At 41.7% G+C, this 22213-nt stretch overlaps 1 pseudogene; it reads left to right on the top strand.

Annotated features, from left to right (window-relative positions):
* Positions 1-17861: 17861 nt before the first annotated feature.
* Positions 17862-18589, top strand: LOC113197425 (oxytocin-neurophysin 1-like; annotated as a pseudogene).
* Positions 18590-22213: the final 3624 nt, after the last annotated feature.

Below are 22213 nucleotides of genomic sequence, written 5' to 3'. Positions count from 1 at the left end.
CACCAACTCTTATTATTGCTTTTATTCTTTTTTTTTAGAGAGAGAGAGAGAGAGAGAGAGAGAATTTTTTAATATTTATTTTTTTTAGTTTTCGGCGGGCACAACATCTTTATTTGTATGTGGTGCTGAGGATCGAACCCGGGCCGCACGCATGCCAGGCGAGCACGCTACCACTTGAGCCACATCCCCAGCCCCTTGCTTTTATTCTTGATAATTTCCATTCTGACTGAAATGAGATATGAAATCTTAGAATAGTTTTGATTTGCATTTCTCTAATTGCTAGAGATGTTGAACATTTTTGCATATATTTGTTAATCGATTACATTTCTTCTTCTGTTCAGTTTCTTTGTCCATTTATTAATTGGGTTCTTTGGGTTTTTGGTGTTAAGTTTTTTGAGTGTTAAGTCTTTATATATCCTGGAGATTAGTGCTCTGAGGTACATGTGGTAAAGATTTTCTCCCATTCTGTAGGCTCTCTCTTCATGATATTTATTGTTCCTTTGCTGAGAAGAAATTTTTAATTTGAATCTATCCCATTTATTGATTCTTGATTACTTCTTGTCTTTAGGAGTCTTGTTAAGGAATTCAGGTCTTAAGCTGACATGATAAAGATTTGGACCTACTTTTTCTTCTATTTGGCTCAGACTCTCTGTTCTAGTGCCTGAGTCTTTGATCCTCTTTGACTTGATTTTTGTGCAGGGTGAGAGAGAGAGAGAGAGAGAGAGAGAGAGAGAGAGAGAGAGAGAGATTCAATTTCATTTTGCTACATATGGATTTCCAGTTTTCCCAGCACCATTTGTTGAAAAGACTGTCTTTTCTCCAATATGTGTTTTTGGCACCTCTGTCTAGTATGAGATAACTGTATGTATATGGGTTTAGCTCTGTGTCTTCTATTCTATGCTATTGGTCTACATGTCTATTTTGATGCCAATATATGTCATTTTTATTACTATTTCTCTGTAGCATAATTTAAGGTCTGGTATTGTGATGTCTCCTTCTTCACTCTTCTTGCTAAGCATTGCTTTGGGTATTCTGGGTCTCTTATTTTTCCAAATGAATTTCATGATTGCTTTTTCTAGTTCTATGAAGAACATCATTTGGGATTATAATGGGAATTGCACTAAATCTGTATAACACTTTTGGTAGTGTGGCCATTTTGACAACATTAATTCTGCCTATCTAAGAGCATGGTAGATCTTTCCATCTTCTCAGGTCTTCTTCAATTTCTTTCATTAGTGTTCTATGGTTTTCATTGTAGAGATCTTTCATAGATTTTGTTACATTGATTACCAAGTACTTTATTTTATGTGTTTTTTTTTTGGCTATTGTGAGTAGGGTAGGTTTCCTAATTTCTCTTTCAGTAGATTCATCACTAATGTATAGAAATGCATTTGATTTATGTGTATTGTTTTTATATCCTGCTACTTTGCTGAATTCATTTATTAGTTCTATTAGTTTTCTGGTGGAATTTTTTTGATCTTCTAAATATATAATAATGTCATCAGCAAATAGTGATTCATATCCCTATTCATATCCCTTTAATTTCTTTCTTCTGTCTAATTGCTCTGGCTAGAGTTTCAAGGACTATGTTGAATAGAAGTGGTGAAAGAGGGCATGCCTGTCTTGTTCCAGTTTTTAGAGGGAGTGCCTTCACTTTCTCTCCATTTAGAGTGAGGTTGGCCTGGGGCTTAGCATAGATAGCTTTTACAATGTTGAGGTATGTTCCTATTATCCCTAGTTTTTCAAGTGTTTTAAACATGAAGAGATGCTGAATTCTGTCAAATGCTTTTTCTGCATCTATTAAGATGATCATATAATTCTTGTCTGTAATTTATTGATATGATGAGTTCCTTTTTTGATTTCCATATATTGACCAACCTTGCATCCCTAGGATGACCCCTTCTTGATCATGGTATACTATCTTTTCAATATGTTTTTGTATGCAATTTGCCAGAATTTTATTGAGAATTTTTGTGTCTATGTTCATCAGGGATATTGGTCTGAAGTGTTCTTTCCTTGATGTGTCTTTGTCTGGTTTTGTATCAGGGTAATATTAGCTTCATAGAATGAGCTTGGAAGGGTTCCCTCCTTTTTAATTTCATAGAAAATTTTGAGGAATATTGGTGTTGATTCTTCTTTGAAGGTCTTGTAGAACTCAGCTGAGAATACATCTGGTCCTGGGCTTTTCTTTGTAGGTAGGCCTTTAATGATGTCTTCTATTTCATTGCTTGAAATTGATTTGTTTAAATATCTTATGTCCTCCTGATTCAATTTAGGTAGATCATAAGTCTCTAGAAATTTGTTGATGGGGGCTGGGGTTGTGGCTCAGTGGTAGAGCGCTCACCTAGCACGCATGAGGCACTGGGTTCAATCCTCAGCACCACATAAATATAAATAAAGGTATTGTGTCCACTTAAAACTAAAAAATAAATATTTTTTTAAAAAGAAATTTGTTGATATGTTTGAGATTTTTTTATTTCATTAGAGTATAAATTTTAAAAATAGTTTCTAATTATTTTCTGTATTTCGGTGGTGCCCATTATAACATTTCCTTTTTCATTATGAATTTTAGTAATTTGAGTTTTCTCTCCCTTTCTCTTCATTAGTGTAGCAAAGGGTTTATCAATTTTTATTTATTTTTTCAAAGAACCAACTTTTTATTTTTTCAATTTTTTGAATTATTTCTTTTGTTTCAATTTTATTGTTTTCAGCTCTGATTTTAATTATTTCCTGTCTTCTACTGCTTTTGGTGTTGAATCATTCTTCTTTTTCTAGGACTTTGAGATGTAATGTTAGGTCATTTATTTGTTGACTTTTAATTCTTTTAATGAATTAGCTCTATGCAATGAACTTTCTGCTTAGCACTGCCTTCATAGTATCCTAGAGTTTTTGATATGCTGTATTCGTGTTCTCTTGTACCTCTAAGTATATATTTATTTCCTCCCTGATTTCTTCTGCTATCCATCCATCATTCAATAATGTATTATTTAGTATCCAGATGTTGAAGTAGCTTCTATTTTTTATTTTATCATTGATTTCTAGTTTCATTCTGTTTTGATCTGATAGAATTCAGGGTAGTATTTTTATTTTTTGTATTTGTGAAGAGTTGCTTTGTGCCATAAAATATGATCTATTTTAGAGAAGGATCCATGTGCTGCTGAGACAAAAGTGTATTCACTTGTTGATGAATGAAATACTCTGTATATGTTCACTAAGTCTAAATTATTGATTATATTATTTAGTTCTATAGATTCTTTTTTAGTTTTTGTTTGGAAGATCTATCCAGCTGTAAGAGAGATGTTTTAAAATCACCCAGTATTATTGTGTTGTGGTCTATTTGATTCTTGATATTGAGAAGGGTCTATTTGATGTACATAGATGCTCCATTGTTTGGGGCATAAGTATTTATGATTGTTTTGTGTTGTTGATATATGATTCCCTTAAGCAGTATGAAATGTGCTTCTTTATCCCTTCTGAATAAATTTGGCTTGAAGTCCACTTTTTCTGATATGAGGATGGAAACCCCTGCTTGTTTATACAGTCCATGTGAGTGGTATGTTTTTTCTCAACCTTTCACCTTCATTCTATGGATGTCTATGGTGAATCTCTTGAAGACAGCCTAATATTGGGTCTTTCTTTTTAATCCAATCTGCCATTCTGTGTTTTTTTTTTTTTTAATCGCTAAGATTAGGCCATTAACATTCAAGGTGATTTGTATTCTTGGTTTATTTTTATTTATTGTTATAATTATTATATAATAACAATTATTATATTTATTATTATATTTGTATTTATTATTATATAACTTGACTTAGTTTCTCCTTTGATAGACTTTGCGTAGTTCCTCCCTTTGCTGGTTTTCATTGTTTTTTTCTCATTTTCTACTCATGGGATATTTAGCTGAGAATGTTCTGTAGTGCAGACTATCTAGTTGTGAATGTATTTTTTCTCTAACTTATCTTTTCCCCATGATTATCTTTCTCTATTTTCTTCTGCAAATAGCCAATATCTATTATTCTCTTTTCAATCTCCCATTGATTTTTTTTTACTTCTATCTTCTCTCCTCCTCCCTTATAATCATCACATCCTACATCACTTCTATTCTTTGCCTATCCACCTTTCAAAATTGTAAACCCTTTTGCAAACTTACTGTTTTACTGTAGGCAATAACTGTTCACATCATTTTTTTATTGTGACAATAAACATTGTAGATGTCATAGGGGAATTATTTGGTTTAATGCTGTATATTGTTTGCATTGGATTTTGTTATTATTTGTCCCCCCCCCAAACTGTGAGTTACTAGAAACTTTCAGTGATGTTATAAATTTACAGGGTAGAAACTTCACTGCTTCAGATCCATACTGTTAGATGGGGAGATACACAAACAACATGAAAAATCAAGAGAACAAATGGCCACAAGCATACAAGATACTTCAATAACAATCCTTTGACAAAACACAGAGGAGTTGAAAATGTACATGGTTAAACTTATCTGCATGGTAAAGGATGATGTAAGGAATGTAATCAGAGAGAAAATACAGAAAGTGAAAGAATCACTTAAATAAAGAGAGATTCTGAAAGAAAAAAAATCAAACAGAAATACTCAAAATGAAGGAAACAATAAACCATATTGAAAATTCAATGGAAAGCATCACCAACAGACTAGACCACTTGGAAGACATAGTTTTAGGCAATGAAGACAAAATATATAATTTTGGAAATAAAGTTGACCATGGAGAAAAGATGTTAAGATACCATGAACAAAACTTCCAGTAAATATAGGATAACCTGAAAAGATCAAATTGAAGATTTATTGGGGTAGATGAAGGCTCAGAGTTACAAACAAAAGTAATACACAATCTTTTTAATGAAATACTATCACAAAAATTTCCAAACCTAAAAGAGGAAATGGGAAATCAAAATCAGGTATCTTGAAAGACCCCAAATGTACAAAATTACAACAAACCCACAGCAAAACACATGATGATGAAAATGCCTAACATACAAAATGAAGAAAGAATTTTTTAAAGCTGCCTCAGAAAAATGACAGGTCACATGTTGAGGGAAATCAAACCAGATTTCGGCTGATTTTTCAACCCAGACCCTCAAAGCAAGGAGGTCTTGGAATAATATATATCAAACTCTGAAAGAAAATTGATGCCAACCCAGAATATATACGTTGTTGGAAACTGCTTTCAGGATTGGTTCCTATCATTGGTGACATGATAGGCTGATAGCACCTCCATCTTTCATAGTACATGCATTGCCCAGTGATGCTGGCCTGGGAGAGCACTGTGCTAGATTCCATGCCAAGTATGGCCAACATGGGGGTTTACCCATTAGGTCATAAGTAGTGACATTATTAGATTACATTGCCCAATTATATGGTCAGCATCCCAAGCAGCTTAGCAAATGTCTGAGAAAGCAGTTTCTGCAGATACTATTAGTTTGCTATAGTTTCTAAGGTACACATGGGAAATATAGGAAGGGGGACAGTGTTCTTCAACATAATTCATGGATGGATTTTCAGCTTTGAGACTGTTCTCAGTGTTGCATTGCCTTGGTTAGATTCATGGGAATGGAAAGGGGAATTTCAGGAACATGATGTCTTACTGTCCTTCTTTTATTCTTTTAAGGAGGATCCAGGTGGACACCAATATCCTCTGAGGGAACAGGCATCCTGCCAAGGCAGCAGTATACAGCCAGTCCAGCAGTGCTGTGACCAGGGCCCCATCAAGAATGCCTGGATGCCCAGTTCAACGCTGTCTGCCTGCTTCCTTGGTCTTCCCCTTACTACATCTTGAACTGCAGAGAGAGTGATCAAAGGGCCAGACCTGAGAATGAAGAGGAACCAGGTATTTCTTGGCCCATCTTGGGGCTGCCAGACTTGGGCAGTGCCCCACAAAGAATCACAGAGGTTAGGGAGACCAGAACCTTGAGAGGAATCAGTTGTGGGGAGAGACCTGAATGGAGCCATGGCTGGGTGGAAGGGTCATCAGGTTAGCTCAGTGTGGACCAAGTTTCTGGGCAATGTGGGAGGAACAGAACATGTTAGACATTGACCAATCCAGACAGAGGATACAGTAAAATGACAGATGCCTTTCCAGTAACTGGGCTTGAGGTTGGATCAGAGAGAATGGATGGGTATGCTTCTGTTATGCCTATTGGGTCCTCTCATCTATACTAGCTGAAGGATCAGAGGCTCTGTCCCACCTGTAATTATAGGTCTTCCTCCCCTAGAACCATCTTTTCCAAGACACAGGTGGCTGACCCCACACACAGATGGCCATTGTGACCTGACCTGAGAAGAAGGACCATCAAAGGATCCTGTAAGGAAGTTCTGCTGAGTACCTAGTCCAATTCTCTTGTGCTGCATGTTGAGGCTATCCTTTTTATTCCAGCTGTGGCAGAGATGAAGGAAATCTGATCACCATGCTCAGTTGTGTCCAGGTCTTAGGTGGCTCCATGTGCAGCTGCAGAATAAGTAAGACTGGGCAGGTGGTCTACCCCACAGCCTCCCTTGTCTGTGCTGGGCTCCTTTGAAGGTCTGAGGTACCAGATGTGACCATCCTCCTAAAGGACTCAGGACTTATAGACACCTAGGGAGTTATAGTTGGGTGAACAGTGAGTCATGAACCCAAGGGAGGCCCACCAGCTGGGCAGTGGGTTGCAAGGGCAAGGCCAGACACGACAGGAGGAACCTGTGTGTGCTATGCATGGCTCAGGGCCTCTCTGGCAGGGGTCAGGAATCAAGCTGGACTAATGGGGCAAGGGCAAGCTCTAGGTTAGGTATGGAGTTGGCAGAAGACAGAGGGTGAGCCCTACAGATGGCCCCAGAGTTGAAGAGGCAGGTCTCCTCCTGCTGTAATCTGAATTTTCAACTTAATTGGATTAAGAGATACCAAGGATTGAGAGGATCATGGGTGTGTCAATGAGAGTATATTTAGGAATGATTGGCATTGGGATAGCTAACTGAAATGAAGACCATTCCTAAATGTTAGCAACACTAACCAATAGGATTATGGCTTGGATGGAATAAAATTTGGAAGAACAAAGAAGCAGCAGCAGATGCAAGCTCCATTCTTCTTGAACAGGTTCTTGATTGATGCTGTTATTATCTGAGGATACTGGACTCTTGCTTTTTCACTCTTCCAATGCAGATTCTGACAGTGATTCTCCAGAAGGCTTAGGTCTCACACTAGGGTAGCACCATTTATCCCCTTCTGGGGCTTCAGACTCTTGAACTACTGGTTCTTCCAGCTCTACAGCCTGCAGACAGCCATTGTGAACTGTCCAGCTCCTGGTTGCATAAGCCAACCCAATAAGTCCCCTTTTTATAACTATACTTCCTGTTGATTCTGTTCCTCTAGAGAACCCTGACTAATGCAAGAATTTTTAAGCAATTGGTGAAATTTGAATGTACTACTAATGATACTAAGGAATTACTGTTATAAAATTTTAAAAAATATACTGCCTTCCCATTCAAGTTGTGATCTTGATAGCAGAAACTGTATGTAAAATAGGTATCTAGGATGTGTGGTTAATGCTGATGCTGAAGCTGAGTATTTCAAATTTAGGAAGCAGGTCAAGAAGCACTGAGAAATAATTTGTATCTTTTCAGAATTATTGAATTTTAGAGTTTTCAAATGACAAGAGAAATTATCCAGTCAAAATAAATTCATCTTGCTCTTTCTGCTTTCTGATCACCAACTGAGCTGCTTCGCTCTGCCACATTCTTCCACCGTGGTGTTCTGTTTCACCATGAGCCCTGAGGAAGAGAGCCTGCTGTGTATGGATTGAGACCTCTGAAAAAATGAGCCCCCAAAATAAACTTTTCGTCCCCTATTATTGTTCTGGCCAGGTCCTATAGTCAAAACAGCAAAAAAGCCAATGAAAATAGTCACTCTGTCAGCAGATCTGAACATAGTAAGGGGAAGGTCAACGAAGCAGGCAAGCAGCATTATTTTGGTCACCCAGGTACTCTTGGTCAGGCCCTGGGTACAGCACTGCTGGATGGCTGTGTGCTGCTCTCTTGGCACGTTGCCTGTTTATGTGCCCAGATGTTCCCTCAGAGGAGATTGATGTCTACCTGAGTCATCCTTAAAAATAAAAAGGGACAGTAAAATACCATGTCCCAGAAATGCCCCTGTCAATCCCAAGAACCTGCCAAGGCAATGCAACACTGAGAGAAGTCCTGAACCTAAATATTCATCTTTGTATTATCTCGAAGAATGCTCTCTCCTTTTTTTTCTATCTCTCAGTATTCACACTTTGAAAACTGTAGCAAACGTGTGCTCTCTGGAGAAACTGATTTCTCAGACATTCACTAAGCTGCTTGAGATTCTGGCCATATAACTGGGCAAAGTAAGCTAATGATGTCACTGTTTCTGACCTAATGGGTAACCCCCCCATGCTGGCCATACTTGGCAAAGAATCTAGCACAGTGTTCTTCAGGTCACATCACTGGGTAATGTACCATGAAACATGGAGGTACTATCAGCCTGTTATGTCACCAAGGAATCATACCTGAAAACAGATTCCAACAACCTATGTATTCATGACTTGCATCCATTTTTTTTTCCAGAGCTTGGTATATATTATCTCAAGACATTTTAGCTTTGAGGGTCTGGGTTGAGAAATCAGCTGAGAGACCCAGATTGATTTCCCTTTAAATGTGACCTTTTTTTTTCCCCTCTGGCAGCCTTTAAAATTCTATCCTAAATCTTTATGTTAGGTATTTTCATCATAATGTGCCTTGCTGTTGGGTCATTTGGGGTCCTATACGCATCCTGCATTGATTTCCCATTTCTATTTTTAGGTTTGGATATTTTTCTGATATTATTTCATTGAAAAGATTGTGCATTCCTTTGGTTTATAACTCTGAACCTTCATCTATCCTAATAAATCTTAAGTGTGGTCTTTTCAGGTTATCCTATATTTCCTGGAAGTTCTGTTCATGGTCCCTTAACATCTTTTCTCCATGGTCATCTTAAATTTCAAGATTATATATTTTGTCTACATTGCCTGAAAATGTCATCCAAGTGGTTTATGCTGTTGGTGATGCTTTCCATTGAATTTTTAATTTGGTTTATTGATTCCTTCATCTCAAGGATTTCTGCCTGATTTTTTCCAGAATCTATATCTCTTTGTTGAAGTGATATTTCACTTCCTGTATTTTCTCTCTGATTTTATTCCTTAATTCATCTTTTACCTCACAGATCAGCAAAACTATGTACATTCTAAACTCCTTCTCTGACATTCTCATACCGTAGTATCAATGGATTCTGTTATTGAAGTGTCTTGGTATGTTTGGAACAATTTGTTCCCTTGCCTTTTTATGTTATTTGTGTGTCTACCCATTTAACAGTTTGAATCTGAGGCAGCTGAGTTTCTACCCTGTGGACTTATCCTGTGGAGTTACTACTCTGTGGAAACACTGATTATTTCCAGTACCTTCACAGTTTATGGGAAGACAAATATAACAATAATACATGCAAGCACTATATAGCATTAAATCAAATAGTTACTGCTATGACATCTATAGTGTTAATTGTCACAATAAATATAAATTATATGATCAGGGCTGGGGCTGGGCTCAGTGGTACAGCACTTGCCTAGTCACAAGGAATTGGGTTCAATCCTCATCACTATATAAAAATAAATTAATTTAATACAGGTATTGTGCCTATCTATAACTAAAAATATTTTTAAAAAAGAAATGACATGATCAATTATTATCTAAAATAAAAATAGAAATTTTGCAAAATGGTTTACAATTTCAAATGGTGAACAGGGAGATAACATAGGTCATGTAGGATGTGATGGTTATGAAGGAGGAGGAGAAAAGATAGAAGTAAAAAATTAATGCTTCCATTAATTTTTTCAAAGTGAAAACAATAGAAATTTGATGTTAGCAGAAGAAAAGAGTGAAAGATAATCAAGGGAAACAGACAAGTGAGAAAAAATATACATAAGGAAAAATATTTAAAAATAAATATAAAATAAAAGAATGCAAATCAAATTGAAATATACTTATCAAACATTATAGTCCTCATAAAACTGATCCATGAAAAATAACTGGATTTTAAAATGCTAGAAATGAGAAAATTAACAAATATGAATGAGTATAAGTGTCCATGAATGCTGTGTCCATTACTTTAGAGACTGGATGAGGGGTGGTGGGGGATGAAGAAAAGAAAATAGACACACATAGAGAGAAAAAGGTGGGGCCAGGTGGTTCAACCAACCCCTAATAGGGGAAGTCTAACTCAGCACTTTTATTATATAGGTTTCATTATCAAAAGGTTATTTGGAGGAAAGTTTTAGTAAAGCAGATAATTTGAATATGCAGAACTGTGAGTCATTAGGGTCATCTTGTTTTTCTCAGAATCCTTATCCCTGGGAGTTGGTGTCCAAACTTAAGGCCTTGACTGATAACTCCTTCCTTTACACAGAGTTTCCCCTGGCTGGCATCACAATAGCAACTGTGCCATCTTTTTTTTTCTTTAATTTTTATTGTTGGTTGTTCAAAACATTACATAGTTCTTGACATATCATATTTCACACTTTGATTCAAGTGGGTTATGAACTCCCATTTTTACCCCGTATACTGATTGCAGCATCACATCAGTTACACATCCACTGTTTTACATACTGCCATACTAGTGTCTGTTGTATTCTGCTGCCTTTCCTATCCTCTACTATCCCCCATCCCCTCCCCTCCCATCTTCTCTCTCTACCCCATCTACTGTAATTCATTTCTTCCCCTTGTTTCCCCCCCCTTTCCCCTCACTTCCTCTTGTATGTAATTTTGTATAACCATGAGGGTCTCCTTCCATTTTCATGCAATTTCCCTTCTCTCTCCTTTTCCCTCCCACCTCTCATCCCTGTTTAATGTTAATCTTCTTCTCATGCTCTTCCTCCCAACTCTGTTCTTAGTTACTCTCCTTATATCAAAGAAAACATTTGGCATTTGTTTTTTAGGGATTGGCTAGCTTCACTTAGCATAATTTGCTCTAATGCCATCCATTTCCCTGCAAATTCTATGATTTTGTCATTTTTTAATGCAGAGTAATACTCCATTGTGTATAAATGCCACATTTTTTTTATCCATTCGTCTATTGAAAGGCATCTAGGTTGGTTCCACAGTCTTGCTATTGTGAATTGTGCTGCTATGAACATCGATGTAGCAGTGTCCCTGTAGCATGCTCTTTTTAGGTCTTTAGGGAATAGACCGAGAAGGGGAATAGCTGGGTCAAATGGTGGTTCCATTCCCAGCTTTCCAAGAAATCTCCATACTGCTTTCCAAATTGGCCGCACCAATTTGCAGTCCCACCAGCAATGTACAAGTGTACCCTTTTCCCCACATCCTCGCCAGCACTTGTTGTTGTTTGACTTCAGAATGGCTGCCAATCTTACTGGAGTGAGATGGTATCTTAGGGTGGTTTTGATTTGCATTTCTCTGACTGCTAGAGATGGTAAGCATTTTTTCATGTACTTATTGATTGATTGTATGTCCTCCTCTGAGAAGTGTCTGTTCAGGTCCTTGGCCCATTTGTTGATTGGGTTATTTGTTTTCTTATTATTTAATTTTTTTAGTTCTTTGTATACTCTGGATATTAGGGCTCTATCTGAAGTGTGAGGAGTAAAGATTTGTTCCCAGTATGTAGGCTCCCTATTTACCTCTCTTATTGTTTCTTTTGCTGAGAAAAAACCTTTTAGTTTGAGTAAGTCCCTTTTGTTGATTCTAGTTATTAACTCTTGTGCTATGGGTGTCCTATTGAGGAATTTGGAGCCTGACCCCACAGTATGTAGATCGTAGCCAACTTTTTCTTCTATCAGACAGAGTCTCTGATTTGATATCAAGCTCCTTGATCCATTTTGAGTTAACTTTTGTGCATGGCGAGAGAAAGGGATTCAGTTTCGTTTTGCAACTGTGCCATCTTGACCTACACTTTTGCACAGGCAGATCCCAGTGCAACAGAGCCATGAGAGTCCATAATTAAATTACTGGTCTCCACACAGGAACCATTAAGATCACAATGAAACAGAAAAGAGAAAAAAGATCTTGATGAAAAGTTAAAGAATTATTTCCATTGGAGTTCAATAGATTCTCAGCTTCCCTTCTCAACTGTGTTAGGTTGGGTGGTCTAGAGTGTGATGCTTGCTCCCACCTCAAGGTAGGGTTGCTAGAGTGAGAGGTAATCATGTAGATGGAAATCCTGGAGGCAGGACTTAGGATTAGGCAGGCTCCAGGTCCTTTGCTGAATGCCAGTTGGTCTGGAGATTTTAAATTAGCACACCAATAGGTCCCAGCAATTGCAAGACTGCACCCCAGGGAACTCCCCTGGGTTCCACTCATGTGGTGGAGGAGCCAATTCTTACTCCAGTCAGTCATCTGCAGAACCCCCATTTCCCATTCTTCTGTTCAGTCTCCAAACTCAAACTCTCCCACCTCCACCCTTTTGAATTTCTGTCCAGGCTTGTCTCTTCCAGCTGGTCCTGTAAGTAGCCAGATTGGAGGAGGAGGGGAAGAGCAAGGTGGGTTTCCACATCAGTGTAAACCTATCTCCATGTTTGATTTTCTCCTGGTCACTTGGGCACATGCTATGTCATGCAGTGTGTGTTTGTCAGGCCTGCATTTTGAACCAAACTCAAGTATGCTAGGAATCAGCTCCCCCAGCTGCGAGTCCCCACCCTGCAGCTGCAAAAGTTTCCTTCCTCTGTCCTCCACACAAAGCCAGGAGCCATGCAGCTTCATTCCTGCACAAGGATATTATGAAGCATGCCCTTCAGGTTAGTCGGGAAGTGTCTTTGATCTGTAAACTCTCCATACCCAGACACAACACAGGCCTCCTAAAAATTCATGTTCCTTTAATTTTCTTATCCCTCAGTCTCCTCGTGGAGGGACCACTCTGGCTGGTGCCTCTGGTAGGGGCAAAAGGGGTGGTGCTGGGTATTTCTTTCTTATTTTATTATCTCCAGCCTCCTGAGTCCCTGATCTGCTTTGAATGTCCAGTATTAAATTCCCGCAAAGTTTCCCACCATTTTTTTTTTTCTTGTTCATCCACCTGCTAATGAGCTGCCTATCACTTTCTTGGGTTCATGCCTTGGAAGAGCCAGGAAAGAAAACTTCTCTATTCTGTGATCCTGAAACCTAAATACCCAACATTCATCCTTCATTGATGTTTCAGCCCAGACTAGACCACTGAAACTCCTGTTAAGAAGCTCCTAAACTTGCTATCAGATTTGCCTGACATGACTAGGTCTTCATTGTCCATACTCCCCGAGCAGGATTCAACAGAGTTGCCCTGGTCCATTTGGAAAACACATTTTTTTTTTTGCAAGGTGGGGGAGGGTGGGGGCTCCAGTGAAACCCTTACTTTATTTTTCTTCTCTAACACTGGGCACTTCTTCCCAATGTCATTTTCTGCTTCCTCCTTCTAAATGTTGGAACATTCCAGAATGTTCCAGAACATTCCCTTCTCTTCTTTGAGGTGATTTTATACACTTTCTATTTTTTTTTAAAGAGAGAGTGAGAGAGGAGAGAGAGAGAGAGAGAGAGAGAGAGAGAGAGAGAGAGAGAGAGATTTTTAATATTTATTTTTTAGTTCTTGGCGGACACAACATCTTTGTTGGTATGTGGTGCTGAGGATCGAACCCGGGCCGCACGCATGCCAGGCGAGCGCGCTAACGCTTGAGCCACATCCCCAGCCCAATATACACTTTCTATAGCTAATGACTCTCAAATTCTCATCTCCAATCCTGGGCCTCTCCTCCTAGTGTCGGGCTGACAGTCACTCAACTGCCTAATGACACCTCCCTGTGGATATCCAATGGGCCTCTGAGACTTAACATAGTCAAACTGGGCTCTGGAATTTCTGCTGCCCCCTGCATTATCTGTTCTTCTCTCCCCTCCTTTGGAAGGGTGAGAGGGGAAAAATGATTCTGAGAGCTTTCCACTAAAAAGAAAGAGGGAAGTAGGGTGGGAGGGAGGGAGCAAGAGAAAGGAAGAAAGAAACAGAAAGAGAAAGGGATGTGTCTTGACAGGACCACCTAGAGCACCTCTACTCCACACTATGATTTTCTACCTTGGGTCTCTATTAATAGATCACATGGCACCTACTACAACTTGCAGTTCAGTGTGTGTGTGTGTGTGTGTGTGTGTGTGTGTGAGAGAGAGAGAGAGAGAGAGAGAGAGAGAGAGAGTTTGTGTGTGTGTTTCTCTGTGAAATGAAAGCCCCAAGGAAGAAATGTCTTCATCTTTCATGTTTAATACTGAGGGTGCGTGAACATGGGGGTATTTGAATACATTATGGCAAGAAGAAAAGGACTTAGAGACAGCCTGGGACCCACCCTAGGCTCACTAGGGAGTTGCTGTGTGACCTAGGGCAAGCCATACTTATTTCTATGGTTACTTGTTGGATGTAACAACGCTCTTCCCAGCTCACTGACATTTTAAGGTAATCGGATGATGTTGATAAAAAAAGGTTAAGTTTTTCTAGGATGTTCCCCCAATGAAATGTTGCAAATCTCCAGATTAAACACCAAATCTCTTAACTTTATTTAAAGGATTCCCCTACTCTTAAACCAGGTTATCTGAGAACAGGTAACAGTTTATTCATTTCAGCAGACCATCTGCCCCTCCCCACCCTCCTGTGTCTTTCTCTCCTCTCACCATCTAATGGCCCTGCCAGTGTCCCAGGGGCTGGGCCTCATTTTCAGATGGACTCTGCTGCTAGCAGCAGCACAGCTTTCTCTCTTTCTCCTTTTCCATTTGTCTCACCTGAGGACTCTCCACCATGAAGACACAGGAATGTCTGTAACTGTGAAGAGGTGAACAGCAGGGACCAAAATTGCAGGAGCCCAGGAGGGCACCTGGCGTGGGATGAAAACATTTGAGGAACCTGCTGGTCCTGAGTCAGACAGGTGTGGAACTAAAGTGGCTCCACACCATGCCTCAATGAAGAGCCAGGTACCCTGGTGCTATCAGTGATCCTGCTGACACAGGAGGATTGCAACTTCTAGGCCAACCTTGACAACTTAGCAAGACCCAGACTCAATGAAAATATAAAAGATCTGGCCTGAGAATTTCTCTCAATGGCAGAGCCTTGCTCATCATGCTGATTCCCACCACTGCAAGAAAAGAAAAAATAGAAAACCAACTACCTGCTTCTTTTTTGGCTAGGGGGCGGGCACAAGGGATTGAATTCAGGGGCACTCGACCACTGAGCCACATCCCCAGCCCTATTTTTGTTTTATATAGAAACAGGGTCTCACTGAGTTGCTTAGCACCTCGAAGTTGCTGAGGCTGGCTTTGAATTCACAATCCTACTGCCTCACCCTCCTGAGCCGCTGGGATTACAGGTGTGCGCCACCGCACCTGGCAACTGCTTGCTTCTTTTTTGGGGGGACAGAGGGAGGTACTGATCAGTGATCCCAGGAACACTTAAACACTAAGTCACATCCCAAGCCTTCCGGTTTATTTTTATTTTGAGGCAAGTCTCCATAAGTTGCTTAGGACCTTCCTAAATTGTTGAGACTGGCCTTGAATTTGCATTATTCGTCCCTCAGCCTCCCAGGTCACGGGGGATTACAGACATCTGCCACCATGCTTGCCCATTGTACTGGGGCTTGAACTCAGAGGCACTTAACCACTGAACCACATCCCCAACCTTTTTTTTTTTTTTTTGTATTTTATTTAGAGACAAGGTCTTGCTAAGTTACTTAGGGCCTCACAAAGATGATGACGCTGACTTTGAAATCTTGAACCTCCTGCCTCAGCCTCCCAAGCTGCTGGGATTGCAGGCATGCACCACTGAAACCGGGTCCTTTTTGATGTTTGGATGAATATATCATCACTCAACATTGTCCAGGGCTCTGAGGTTATCCTCAGGAAAGAATCTATACTGATTATTCCTATAAATATTAAACGGATCCCTCCCTTAATCTCCAGAGCATTTACTAACCTACAGAAGTTGGTTTTTTCTTTTGGAAGACTTCTGGGGATCAAGCAAAGAGCCCTGCATATTTTCGGCACCTGCTCAGCCACTGAGCCACACCCAAGCTCCTCTAACACAATGCGTCATTGCCACTAATATCTACCATGGTTTATCTTTGTTTCCCATTTCTTGGTTTCCCCATTATAGCAATATCCCTGAGATAATTGGCTTTCTAAGAATTTGGGTTGATGTTGACAAGTTTTCAGAGGTTCCAGACCATCATCAGTAGGCCTTATTGCTTCTGGGTTCATGGAGAGACAGACAGCCAATACTGACATGATCACAATATGGAGCAAAACCACTCACCTCATGGCTGGGAAGAAAGAGAGAGCAAAGGTGGGCCAGGGGTCCATTGTCTCCTTCAAGGACATTCTCCCCACAACCATAAGTCTTCCCACAAGGCGCCACCTCTCATGTTGAAGCATATCCTGAAAACACCTCTCTGAGGATCAAGGCTTTAATATGGGGGCTTTGGTGACACTCAGTATCAACACTATAGCACCGTCCTTAGCACATGTTCACGGTTCCCACCTCCCCTTCTCTACCTGAATATAAGCCCCATGAAGGCAGGAGGCCCTCCCCACCTACCCTAGGCCCACCTCCTGGAGCATGAGCCCAGAGACCCCTGCATGCCAGGCAAGCACTGCAGCACTGAGCTGCACCCCCAGCCTGAGGTCGGGATTTCTGTCTGCTTTGGACACGGGTGTTTCTGAGCATCTGTAATGGGGTGCATCAGCAGATGGGGAGGGGGTGAACAGAAGAAGTTAGGCAGGTCACACGAGGATATTATACTATGGTAATCGAGTAAGGTAATTTTGGCCACAGGGTGTGTGGGAGGCCTCCCTGGGGCCATTGCTGGGCTCAAGTCCTTGGCTTTCCAGGCCAGGAAGGCTGATGACTGCATGTGCAGCCCAGGTCAGCCTGACCAGCTCCTCAGGACTGGACAGCTCACACTAATGGCTGAGAGGAACTTTAGAGAGAGGATGTTTGCTCTAATAGAGGCGGGTTTTCCCATGGGAGAAGCATTTCAAGTGTCAAAGTTAAAAATGCATTTTGATATTGTCTTAAATGTGATTCTTTAATAAACCATGAGATAGCCAATGCCTGGGTTGGCTATCTCATGACTGCCATGATCTCCAACTGACAATGAGTCTAAACAATCCTTAGAGACATTTGCAGTAACTATACATGATGGGATGTTGTCTATCATCTATGTTGGTGACATAGCCACAGATATTGCCAATTTCAATACAAAACAAGGTGGAGGAAAGGTTGACTTGCAGTTAGAGGTGGGAGAAAGCTGGAATCTCATCCATGCAAGTGCTGGGGGCAGGGAAGTGGCTGTGGCTGTGTGCAGGGGTGGGGAGGTTTTCTGGTTATTTAGGCTTAGGAAGAGGAGACCTTGATACCAGGGGGTCAAGGACTGAATGTGGGCCAGGGAGTAGGGGTGGGGGTTCCAACCAGAGGCTGTTCCCACCTGGAGAGACTCCAGGGTCCACCATCACAACCCTCACAGCATGCTTCCAGTCCTGGAAGTTTGGAAAAATAGCCCTTGGCGGAGTGCACTCCACTGTCCCCCATCACCCACTTCTCCTTTTCCCTTCCGTGTGGCCCTGGCCACCTCAGCCTGCTTCCTCCTCTGGCAGCACTGAACTTCCAAGTCTCATCCATTAGTCAAGACAGTGACATGACCCTGGCATGGCACTGGTAATGAGTGGCCTCATCCTGTGCACACGGTCTGACACACAGCGACCTGCTGTGACCAGTAATGCAACCTGCTTTTTAGTGCTAGGCAGACCCAGAGCCAGGGAATAAGAAGGCCAGGCCTGAGGGACAGCCACAGCTGTGGCTCCCTGACCCATGGCCAGCCACAGTCTTACCTGCAGCCTGCTGGGCCTCCTGGCCCTGACCTCTGCCTGCTACATCCAAAACTGTCCCCTGGAAGGCAAGAGGGCTGCCCTAGAGCTGGAGGTGCGCAAGGTGAGCCACCTGACCCTAGGGCCCCGCAGCGACCACCACCAACTTCCCATTGTTTCCTCATCTGGAAAACCAAGGAGTTTGGCAGATTTCCACTCTAGTACCAGATACTGTGCTCCAGAACCTGTAGCCCCTTGCATCTTGGGCAGCAGCGAGGAGCCCAAACTCCTGGGCTCTGGTCCCAGCATCCCAATTTCGTGTACCCTGCAGGGCCTTCAAGGGGCCTCCACCTTCTCCACCACCTCCCCTTACCAGCTACTTCCTTGGTTCCCCGAAGTGCCTCCCCTGTGGGCCCAGGGGCCAAGGTCACTGCTTCGGGCCCAGCATCTGCTGTGGGGACAAGCTGGGCTGCTTTGTGGGCACAGCCGAGGCGCTATGCTGCCAGGAAGAGAACTACCTGCCATCACCTGCCGTTCAGGCCAGAAGCCCTTCGGGAGTGTGGGCCTTTGCGCAGTCGCCGGCATCTGCTGCAGCCCAGGTGAGCAGGAGAGGTCAGCGCAGGGACATGGGCAGTTTGGGAACCGGCAAGACAGAGACAGACACCAGCTCTCTTTGCAGATGGCTGCCACACCAACCCTGCCTGTGACCCCAAGACCACCTTTTCTGAATGATGACTTTGGATGCCTCCTGACATATTCCCACTGCAGCCATTGCTCCCCAAAGGCACCTTTAAAAATAATGAAAATTGAGCAAAACCACCGCAGTGGTGCTTGCCTGTATGCTTCCTTGTCAGCTTGCCTTTTGGATCCCAAGTTTGAGAACATTATCCACAACATGGCAAGACCCTGTGTCAAAGTAAAAAATGAATGGGGCTGAGGATGTAACTCAGAGGTAGAGCAGCCCTGGCTTCAATCCCCTCTACTGCAAAAATAATGAAAACAAAATAAAACAGAACAGATCTTTCCTCTCCTATTCTTCTCTGGTCTAAGTGTCAGAAATAAGGGGAGGCATTGGGGAATGAATGACTGCTCCCTACTGGGACTGCATTTCAGCTTTGCTGGTCCAACTGAGACCATGAGAGTCTCAAACAGCTGCCACCCTCCTGAGGAGACTGGAGCAGGGAGGATCCCAACAGGGCCAGCTCCAGAGATGGAAAAAAACAGCATCCCACCCCCAGCAGGGGCTGGGACCTGGAGCAGGGCACACTAGAGGAAGTCCAAAAGAACAGCATCTAGTCATCTGCACACAGAGACAGTGTCTGAGAGGGGATCAGGGGAAAGGGGAAGGGACAGTGGGCATCCAATGACTCCCTGACTCCAGGAGAGAGGCTACCTACATACTCCTCCTTGCAGATTGAAGGAGTAGAGCTGGCCAAATGGTGGGCTCTGGGGGCACAGCTGAAGAGCCACCACCGTGTTTCAAAGAGCTGGACTGTCACACCCCAAGGAGGCCACAGCTGTGCTGAGCTGGGGAGGATGGACTGGGGCACCCACAAGACACTCCCCTGCTCTCCCCATAGCTAGGCCTCAACCCAATGGCCTGACTCCTGCCTGTGTAGTGGGATCATATAAAAGCCCATCCCTCTCCCCAGAACGCGTCTCATTCACCTGCCCATCAGGCTGGCCACAACCTCAGAAAGCCCTGCTCAAGCCTACTCCAAAATAAGAGGAGCAGATCATTCATTGCCTGTTAAAAATTAAACACGCTGGCTCCATTCCCAGTTTTCCAAGGAATCTCCATACTGCTTTCCAGATTGGTTGCACCAGTTTGCAGTCCCACCAGAAATGTATGAGTGTGCCTTTTCCCCACATCCTCGCCAATATTTATTGTTGTCTATATTCTTGATTACTGCCATTCTGACTGGTGTGAGATGAAATCTTAGAGTAGTTTTGATTTGCATTTTTCAAATTACTAGAGATGTTGAACATCTTCTTCTGAGAAGTGTCTGTTCGGCTCCTTAGCCCATTTATGGATTGGTTTGTTTTGGGGTTTTTTTGTTTGTTTGTTTGTTTGTTTGTTTTTGTTTTTGTTTTGCTGTGAAGTTTTTTGAGTTCTTTATATATTCTGGAGATTAGTGCTCTATTTGACATGCTTTACCCAGCTATTTCACTCCTTAGTCCAAAGGACTTAAAATCAGCATACTATAGTAACACAGCCACATCAATGTTTATAGCAGGTCAATTCACAATAGCTAAACTGTGGAAGCAACCTAGATGCCCTTCCATAGATGAATGGATAAAGAAACTGTGGTATATATACACAATGGAATATTACTCAACATTAAAAGAGAATAAAATTGTGGCATTTTGCAGGTAAATGGATAGAGTTGGAGAATATCATGCTAAGCGAAGTTAGCCAATCCCAAAAAACTAAAGGTGGAATGTTCTCTCTGATAAGTGGATGCTGTTCCATAATGTGTGGGAGGGCATGGGAAAATGGAGGAACTTTGATGAGGCAAAGGGGAGGGAGGAATGAGGAGGGGGCATGAGAGCAGGAAGATGGTGGAATGAGACGGACATCATTACCCTAGGTACATGTATGATTGCACATAGGGTGTGATGCTACATCATATACAACCAGAGAAATGAAAAGTTGAGCTGCAATTTTATACAATGAATCAAAATGCATTTTGCTGTTATATATACCTAATTAAAATTAATTAAAAAATAAACATGCTATGTGAGTGTAGCTCAATGGTAAAGAGCTTTCCTAATATGTGGGAGGCCCTGGGTTCTGTCCCCAAAACTTTAAAAATGATTAAATATACAAATAAATAAACTAATAAACCATAAGTAAATAAATAAAAATAATAAATTGAATAAAATATCCCATTTCTGTAGTTTTCTCCCATACCAGAGTGAGTGGGGAGACCATAAAGAATGAACCCCAGGGCTGGGGTTGTGGCTCAGTGGTAGAGTGCTTGCTTAGCATGTGCAAAGCACTGGGTTTGATTCTCAGCACCACATATAAATAAATGAACAAAATAAAGATCTTTCAACATTAAAAAAAAAAGAATAAACCCAAAGCTCCACCAATAATGGGTGAGGCTCAATCACAGGGTGGATGACATAAAAAATATATTGTGATACTACAAGGTTTGAAATTAATTAATCAATTTTTTTGGTGATGGGGACTGAAGATTGTCTCTATCAATAATAAAATGGCAAAACTAATGTATGGTGCTAAAGTTCTAGGATGGCACAAGGATGTTGGAGGGCTTCTGGATTGCTGCTCATATCCTGTTGCTGGACTGGAAGCTGGTGAAACAGATGTGTTCAGTTTATAAAATTAATCATGCTGTTGGGCATGGGGACACACACCCGTAATCCCAGGTACTGGTGAGGCTGAGGCAGGAAGAGTGCAATTTCCAGAAGAGCCTCAGCAGAAAGCATTATACCCTACAGCCAAAGAATGTGTGATTTGGGGGGAACTTATGAAACACTCACAAGAATCCAACCACAGAGTTGCCACCAAAGAAGGCAGTTGTTACAGAACCAACACTGTACAGATGATGTTCTCTGATCTTAATGCATCAAATGAAATACAACAAAAGATGGCTAAAGAAAAGGCTCAGTGTCCACATTCTGAACACCTATTACAAAGAGCCCTTGGGTGAGCACATTAATCATCAGGATATCACCAAACACTGAGAACTTGGAACCCAGTGGAGAAGGAGGAAAGCAGGACACAGGGAAAAGCATGCAGCTTTAGGTAAGTAAGGGAAAGCAAGAAGTGCTTCTTTGTTCTCTTCTGTGCTGGGGAGGGGTCCAGGGCCTTTGCATGCAGGCCCTCCCCCACTGAGCTCCACCTTGAGCCTCTGCTGTTTCTTAATGACCTGTATATTGAACTTGAGAACTGTGAAAGATCAACAGAGAAAGCCCAAACATACTTGAAGGAGAAACCCAAAATAACAAAGGACAGAAAACACAAACAAGGGCTGGAGATGGATCTCAGTGGTAGAGCACAGGCCTCACCAGTGTGAGGCGGGGGGTTCCATCCCTGGCACTGCAAAAACAAAACAGGATTAAACACACACACACACACACACACACACACACACACACACACACACACAAAGCAACCACACAAAAAAACAAAAGTGAAGGCTGATAAAATGAAAAGCTATTTATATAAAATCATAAAAACAATAAACAGTCCTTTTTAGGCTCATCAGGATTTTTTTTTTAACATAGTGTCTTGCTAAATTGTCTAGGCTGGCCTGGACCTCTCCATCCTCCTTCCTCAACCTTCCCGGTAGCTGAAATTAGAGCTAGTATCACCTCACCCAGCCAGGA

Source organism: Urocitellus parryii, chromosome 6 (assembly GCF_045843805.1).
Source record: "Urocitellus parryii isolate mUroPar1 chromosome 6, mUroPar1.hap1, whole genome shotgun sequence".
Classification (NCBI taxonomy): domain Eukaryota; kingdom Metazoa; phylum Chordata; class Mammalia; order Rodentia; family Sciuridae; genus Urocitellus; species Urocitellus parryii.
Note: the sequence above shows the minus strand (reverse complement) of the source record. Positions and strands in the feature narration are given on the sequence as shown.